The sequence below is a fragment of the Salminus brasiliensis genome, chromosome 1 (assembly GCF_030463535.1).
Source record: "Salminus brasiliensis chromosome 1, fSalBra1.hap2, whole genome shotgun sequence".
Classification (NCBI taxonomy): Eukaryota; Metazoa; Chordata; class Actinopteri; order Characiformes; family Bryconidae; genus Salminus; species Salminus brasiliensis.
In genome coordinates this window covers 28284694-28293260 of record NC_132878.1, presented here as the reverse complement: position 1 = coordinate 28293260, position 8567 = coordinate 28284694, and the positions used below count along the sequence as shown (strand labels likewise).

General features: G+C 38.5%; 1 non-coding gene across 1 annotated transcript; it reads right to left on the bottom strand.

Annotated features, from left to right (window-relative positions):
• Positions 1–381: 381 nt before the first annotated feature.
• On the bottom strand, positions 382–464 carry trnal-cag (transfer RNA leucine (anticodon CAG)). Its single transcript has one exon. It is a non-coding gene; the product is annotated as a tRNA-Leu (tRNA).
• Between the last annotated feature and the right edge of the window lie 8103 nt (positions 465–8567).

The following is an 8567-nucleotide window of genomic DNA, read 5'->3' as shown; positions in this document are numbered from 1 at the left end:
GAATAGTCAAGTCCATTGTTCAGAGGTATGAGGCTCCCATGCCTTACACAAACATAAGAAAAAAATTGCTCTCCACTGAAACACCAGAGTGATGCTTTCTGGCTCCCATGGCTCAGTGTTTACAAACCGTAACGGTTTTACCCACACGCTTTGTCAACATCGTTACTTGGCATAAAGCAACAGGGCTAATACCGTCAGAAATGCAGTGAGAGATAGTACTTTCACTTTCTGCTGTACACTGTGTATCATGCAGTATCTGCTGTAGCTATAAAAGTTTGTGTAATCTATTTTCCTGTAGTTTGACTCCTAAAGAGAGTTTATTTGTGTATGTTTTCTCTTCTCCTGTTGTTTTAAAGGCACAGAAAGAATAAAGATTCGTGCTGTCAGAAGTGGGATTCGAACCCACGCCTCCAGGGGAGACTGCGACCTGAACGCAGCGCCTTAGACCGCTCGGCCATCCTGACTGCGCTGCACAGCTGATTTAAGCGCTGCAACATCACGAAGTGACACTTTTCCACGCAACGTGTCACGACATGGATTTAATGTACATATTTTGAGATATTTATCACAGGTTTTTAGGACAGCTTTGTCTTTGAAATAACGCTGTTGTTGGGAGCACTCAATGCTTTTAAACCATCTATAAAATCTTCGGGTAACAACTTGGAATTTGGAACATTTTAATGCTGCTGGCGAGCAGTCTGAGATACCCAAAAACACTTTTTTGAGACTTACGTTATTATTAGGCTTTTTGTCATTTGTTTGGACAACCACTGAAATCTACAAAATGACTGAATACGTTTTTTTAGAAATTCTTTGCTGTGCTCAAAAGTATATGTTACTCCACTTGATCAACTGAACAATGTTTATTTAGCAACAAATACGGCGTTGATATGTAACATAAGTATTGATTGTAGTTTTAGTTTAGTTAAAAAAAATCTGGTTTTTATCCATGATTAGTGATTTCTTCTGTTGTCTAAATCGCTGCACACAGGAGCACACTGCACACTGTTCATCTCAGAGAGGTCTACCACTGGTTTGCTGTAGCTATAGGTTCAGGTCTCTGCCCTGATATAACATCTACAACAGGACTGTCTAAGACCTGTCTAAGATTCATGTAACACATAAAGTGTGATTGTTCAATGTCCCAATGCATGTTTCAGCCTTCTAACTCCAACAGAAATAAAAGAACTGAAACATATAAATAAAGTTAATAAAACGTGTATGCATATTTATAATATATTGTAATAAGAATTATTAAATGAATGCATCTCCTCGCATTTGCTGCCAAACCAAGTACAGTGAAAAAACAATGGATCATCCCATGAAAAGTTTTACATATTTCAAACAAGCTTTATTTGGCTTGTTTATCTGTGTCATGTGAGCCCATGACCTAAGGACTAATGAACAACAAAGACCAAAATGTTAAACTCACTAGACGTGACAGACAGAGGCTCAGTCTCTATGGTTCCACTGCAGCTCTGCGGCCAGAGTGAGGGAATGATTACTGTAAAGAGTAACACTGGCAGTAGAACTGTATTCCACACTGTTATGATTAAACTCTGCTGATTAATCCACAGCTCACGTGTGCCCCGAACCACGGGGAGCGATCCGTACGGATCACGGATTATCAGTGATCCGTTACACCACTAAAAGACACGTAGCATAAAACAACACTGCCTATGCAATGCTGCCTTGAAGGCTAAGTCATACAAATGAGTTTTTAGTCTTTTTTTAGTTTTGTTTTTTAATAAATCCTTAGCATCTCAGTGAACTCGCATTTGAATAAAGCACTAACAGATCAGAACTGTAGCCATGCAGCACCTGATATCCCAATACCAAGACTTCAAAATGTACTGACAGGCAGCCAGTAAAAGGATGCCAGTACAGGAGTAATAATACAGTATATACAGTATATGTTTATGGATATGCTAAATATGGGTGTGTAATTACTGAAGTAAACATGTTAAACTTTCATTAAAGTTATTTCATTAAACCATTTGTGATGGGCACAGATGAAATTTGGCTTCTGCATTTATCCCATCCGTGCAGCCATTGCTTCGGCACCCGGGGAGCAGAGAGGGTGAAGGGCCTTGCTCGAGGGCCCCAACAGTGGCAGCTTGCCGAGCCCGGGTATCAAAACCACAACCCATCAATAGCCTGGATCTCTAACCCCTCCACTGCCCCAGGAAGTACTTGTGCATTAAACTGTGCAGAGGTGTCACTCTGTAGAGGATGTAATTTACAGTTGAGGTCCGATGTTTACACACACTCTTAGTGGACATGAGTGTCATGGCAACAGTTCTTTGAACTGCTCTGTTAAAAGAAAACATCATGTGGTGTACACGCTTCACTTTTGTAGGATGAGGGGTCCTAAAATCAACACAGGGCCACAATTATAAACCTGTTTAGAGTGTTAGATTAATTAAGTAGTGCTGAAAGTTTCGAAATGTCTTTTAACTTGCCAACGCCAAGGCCTCCTAACTTCCTGATAGTGATCATGATAGGCTACAGCTGGTAGCAGTAATGTCTATAGGAGACATTGGGCAGCCATGGCCAGAGGGCTAGAAAAGCAGCTTTTGCCAGTCTGATCCCCTGAGTTGACAAGAGGAGTTCATTTTCTTCTGCTTTTAAACAACTGCAGCTTCCAAGGTTGCCATGCACTGGGAACTTCTAGAACACCAGTGCCACAGTCTCTAGTCAAGCAGGGTTAACATCGCCATGGACTGAGAGGCTGCTGTTCAAAAACGAGACCTTTAAGCTTGACTAATATATTCTGCAGACCACATGGACAAAGAAAAAGCACAACGCCTGAGTTGTCTGACCACAAGAACACTGTACCAGCTGTCAATTATGTGTTCTTAAGAAGACAGTACTTCTTAAAAATTTTTCTGACATTCAGTAACACATTATGAATTCAATAAAGACTTTCTGTTAGGTCTTATCTCAAGAACAAATTTAAGAAAGGTTTTAGAAAGATATTAGTGAATGAGGCCCAATGACCCCAAACCCACACACAAAGGTGATTTTGGAATGGATAAAGCAGGATAACATTAAGCTTTCGAAAAGGCCTCCCCAAAGACCTGACCTCAACCCTCTCCAAAATTTGTGGACTAAACTTTAAAGTCAGGTCAACACATTCTCTTGAACTCTAGCAATTCTGCCAAGAGAACTAGCCACATATCCAACCAGAATTCTGCCAGAAGTTTACGGATTATGGATTCCAAAAGCGTCTGGTCAAGGTACAACTTGTGTAATGTGTGGAAAGCCCTCTATATAACTCTATATAACATTAGAATAAACCCTAATAAACATAAAGTCAGTGGTCAGTGAGTGTGTTTAGTGTAAAACTATATATAACATTAGAATAAACCCTAATAAACATAAAGTCAGTGGTCAGTGAGTGTGTTTAGTGTGAAACTCTATATAACATTAGAATAAACCCTAATAAACATAAAGTCAGTGGTCAGTGAGTGTGTTTACTGTAAAACTCTATATAACATTAGAATAAACTCTAATAAACATAAAGTCAGTGGTCAGTGAGTGTGTTTACTGTAAAACTCTATATAACATTAGAATAAACCCTAATAAACATAAAGTCAGTGTTCAGTGAGTGTGTTTAGTGTAAAACTATATATAACATTAGAATAAACCCTAATAAACATAAAGTCAGTGGTCAGTGAGTGTGTTTAGTGTAAAACTCTATATAACATTAGAATAAACCCTAATAAACATAAAGTCAGTGTTCAGTGAGTGTGTTTAGTGTAAAACTCTATATAACATTAGAATAAACTCTAATAAACATAAAGTCAGTGGTCAGTGAGTGTGTTTAGTGTAAACCTCTATTCTTTTTATATTATTTTACTTATAAGATACACGTGTTGAAATGAAATGAGATGATCTGGCCATATAGGCTTTTACAGCTGTTTAGTTTTTAGTCTCGTATGAATAAATGTTAATGTATTAAAACATGCTGCCATGTTCCTACAACATAGGCCTACTTGAAGCCTTCTAGCCACAACCATGGTGGGTGCTTGTGTATCCCCAGTGTCTCTTTTTTGAAGAATCAAAATATGGTCAACCTAGTTTAAGTTTTTTTTTCGCTAAATTATTAAATCTCTTCATGGTCTTGCTCCACAGTAAATCAGTGATCTGATTATCAGGTATGTTCTCTCAAGAGCTCTCAGATCAGCCCACAGGAACAGGAGGATGTTGGCTGCACTGGCTGCCTGGCTTAAAAGTGGAAAGGCAGCCTTTTCCCATTACAGTCCTAATCTCTCAAACTCTCTTCCTGATGACCTGAGGACTCGTAAAAATCATTGCACATTTAAGAGGAGAGTTAAGAGCTATCTGTTTCATCTGGCTTTTAATTCATCAGCGTTTTATGTTTTATCTGTTTTTACTGCCTGCACTATAAAGGTTTTATTCTTTTCTAATTTTGCATTTTATTTTCTGGCTTTTAAATGTTTCTTCTTGCTACTTGTTATTATGAATATTATTTAATAATAATAATAATAATAACAAATATTATGTGACCATATATCATAGGAAACTATGTTATATAGGAAAAGGTATTTCCTCCTGCTTTTCACGTCTTTCAGTTATAGTGTTGCTGCCTTTTCACAGCTGCAGCTTCAATATTCAGATATCAGTCTTGGAACTCACTGAACTGAAGCAGTGTGTGTGGGATTAGCATTCAGCTCTTAAATGATGGAATGGCATGTGCTGTATAACCCCGGGAAGGATCTTTGACCTATGGTCTGACCTGTCTTGTCCACATTTCAAAGATTAAGCCGTTTAGAAACACACACACACACACACACACACACACACGCACAGACACACACACACTTACTCCAGCCATGGCAATCGATTATCCTCCTTAAAGAGAAAACATGCTGGAAGCTCTTTCCATACAAACGCACAATGTTTTCTTTGGTGGAGAGTGATGGTGGTTGGTGGAGACTGATGGTGTTTGGTCGGAAAATGATGGTGTTTGGTCGGAGAATGATGGTGTTTGGAAGACACAGATGGTGTTTGGTGGAGACGGATGGTGTTTGATGGAGACGGATGGTGTTTGGTCAGAGAATTATGGTGTTTGGTAGAGACAGACGTTGTTTGGTGGAGACGGATGGTGTTTGGTCAAAGAATGATGGTGTTTGGCAGAGACAAATGGTGTTTGGTCAAAGAATGATGGTGTTTGGCAGAGACAAATGGTGTTTGGTGGAGACAGATGGTGTTTGGTGAAGAATGATGATGTTTGATGAAGACTGATGTTGTTTGGTTTAAATTGTGATGTTTAGAATAGAACATTTGTGTCTAGGTCAGAGAAATAAGTTTTTTTGGTGGAGACTGATGGTGTTTGGTAGAGAAAGGTGATGTTTATAATAGATCATTTGTGTTTGGTCATGAAATGATGGTGTTTGGTAAAGAATAATGTTTCGTGGTGGAAAATAATGATGTCTGATGAGGAATAATAGTGTTTCGTGAATGGGGATGTTTATAAGAGAACATTTGTGTTGGGTTAGGAAATTATGGTGTTTAGTGGAGACTGATGGTGTTTGGTGGAGAATTGTGATGTTTATATTAAAACATTTTTGTTTGGTCTGAGAATGATGGTGTGGAGACGGAAGGTGTTTGGTGGAAACTCATGGTGTTTGGTGGAGATTAATGGTGTTTGGTGGAGATGGATGGTGTTTGGTAAAGACTGATGGTATTTGGTGGAGACTGATGGTGTTTGGTGGAGATTAATGGTGTTTGATGGAGATAGATGGTATTTGGTAAAGACTGATGGTGGTTGGTGGAGACGGATGGTGGTTGGCAGAAATGTTGATGTTTAGGATAGAACATTTGTGTCTAGGTCAGAGAATTATGTTTTTTTTGTAGAGATGGATGGTGTTTGGTGGAGACTAATGGTGTTTGGTGGAGAAAGGTGATGCTTATAAATGAATATTTGTGTTTGGTCAGGAAATAATGGTGTCTGTTGAGGAATAATGGTGTTTGGTGAATGGTGATGTTTATAAGAGAACATTTGCTTTTAGTCAGAGAATCGAGGTGTTTGGTAGAGCCTAATGGTGTTTGGTGAAGAATGGGTTTGTTTATAAAATAACATTTGTGTTTGTTCAGAGACTGATTGTGTTTGGTGGAGAATAATGATGTTTATAATAGAACATTTGTGTTTGGTCGGGAATTATGGTGTTTGGTGGAGACTGATGGTGTTGTGTAAAGAATGATGGTGTTTGGTGGAGAACAGTAATGTCTGTAGATGAACGTTGACTCTGTGCTCTGAGAGAAATTGATCCACAGTTCTTGACACTCCGGATGTTCTGGGTTGACATGTTGAGTTGTGAGATTACATGCTCAAAATGAGGCCTGTCATCTCAAATAACCAAATTAAACAGCAGTATTCAAAACGGTTTGGTTCCGTCTATTAACTCAAGCACTGAGCCGCATTATATCAGTAACAGCCTGAAGACTTTCTCTGAACTGCTCTCTATTTCTGTGTGTCTCTCTTTTTCTCAAACACACACACACAAACATACACACACAGGGGAGAGTTATATTTGGGTTTGTCAGTTTCTATTTAACTGGAGCTGTTGACAAGAGCCAAACTGCCTCAGTAAAGGACAAATAAGCCCTAAAAAAGACAGAGAAAGAGGGCGTGATAGTTTGTAGCATCTTTGTGTTTTTCTCTTTTTGCCTAATATAAGATCACACGCACAAACACACACCACTCAGGGCTGAAATGTCGCTCATGTCTCTTCCTCTTTTATCAATCACAAACACCTTCTTCTATCCATCCTTCCTCCGCAGTTATGCTTTGAAAAGCAAGGAACAGTCATGCCATGTAGAATGAGTGTTTACTGTCAAATCCATATCAGCTCATTTAAAACTCCTCCCAAACGAAAGCCCGGAGCATAAACATCAGCATTCTACCACAAAGCCACATGTTCAGTGAATAATTCTGCTGTGTGCTGAAGAAAGTATGTGATGTGCTTAGGGAAACACTAACTGTTGTCTCAAAATGGTTATGCTTAGTAGATCAAATTGGTGTTTGGGGAAAGAATGGGGGCACGGTAATGGTGATGGTGGTGTTTGGCAGTTACTGGTGGTGTTTGGTGGAGAATAATGGTGCTTGCCATATGTATACTGATGGCTTTGGTGGGGAAATTGTAGTATTTTATTTATTAATGATGGTGTCTGATCATTTTTGATGGTGTTTGGTTGAAATATTGTGTTTCTTCATGAAGCATATCAGTGTTTTGATGGTGAACGATGGTGTTTGGTTGGAGAATGTTTATTTTTTTATAGAACGATGGTGTTTGGTGGAAAATGCTGTCTGGTGGAGAATATTGGTGTTTGATAAGGAATAATAGTGTTTGGTTGGAGAATATTGGTGTTTCATAAGGAATAATAGTGTTTGGTTAGAGACTAATGGCATTTGATAAGGAATAATAGTGTTTGGCTAGAGACGAATGGTGTTTGATAAGGAATAACAGTGTTTGGTTAGAGACTAATGGCATTTGATAAGAAATAATAGTGTTTGGTTAGATACTAATGGCATTTCATAAGAAATAATAGTGTTTGGTTAAAGACTAATGGTGTTTGATAAGGAACAATAGTGTTTGGCTAGAGACGAATGATGTTTGATAAGGAATAACTGTTTTTGAACAATTGATCTGTTTGGTAGAGTGATGCTGTCTAGTGAAAAATGATGGTGTTTGGTTTGAGATTTATGGTGTTCAATGGAGAATGATGGTGTTGGGAGGAGAATGATGGTGTCTGGTGGAGTAGATTTGGAGTTGGTTAGCAGCTAATGGTGTCTGGTAAAGAATGATGATGTTTATATTAATAATATTTACATATATATGATTGGAGATTGATATAGTGTAGGGGAGACAGCGGTGTTTGGTGGAGAATAGTGGAATTTGGTGAAGAGTGATGGTGTTTGGTGGAGAATGATAGAATTTGGTGAAGAGTGATGGTGTCTAGTGGAGAATAATGGTATTTGGTGCAGCCTGTGTCAGTAATGGATGGGTTGTAAGTCCACAGTGAAAGAGCTGTGTGGATACTCCTGGAGCAGAAGTCTAGGTGAGTGCAGTATTCTGAGCTGTGAAAATCCTCAAAAACTACAGAGTTCCTCGGTAAGCTGTTTTTGGTAGTTTTCTCCTCAGTGGAAGAATAAGCCGAATGCAGTTTGATGGCTGCAGTGAAATTAATTCAATTAATGATCCGTGTAAAATTCATAAATCATTTGCAAACATGAAATAAACATCATTAAGCAACCTGTGTCAGCGTAGTGAGGCATAACCTTACAGCATGTCTCTATAGCGGAACATTAACACACCAATCAGGAACTGCTGAGACAGGAAAAATTCAGACCAGAGCAAACCTCTCTACTGTACCATATAATACTACAACCAATGAAAGGGAAAACACTTTAGATCTAGTAGTATTTTTTTGTATTAGGTCATTCATTCGCAAGAATTTGATAAGGTTTTACAAATTGGTAGTACTTGTTTTAAGTCAGAATTATATGTATATCTATCTATATATCTATCTCTCTCTCT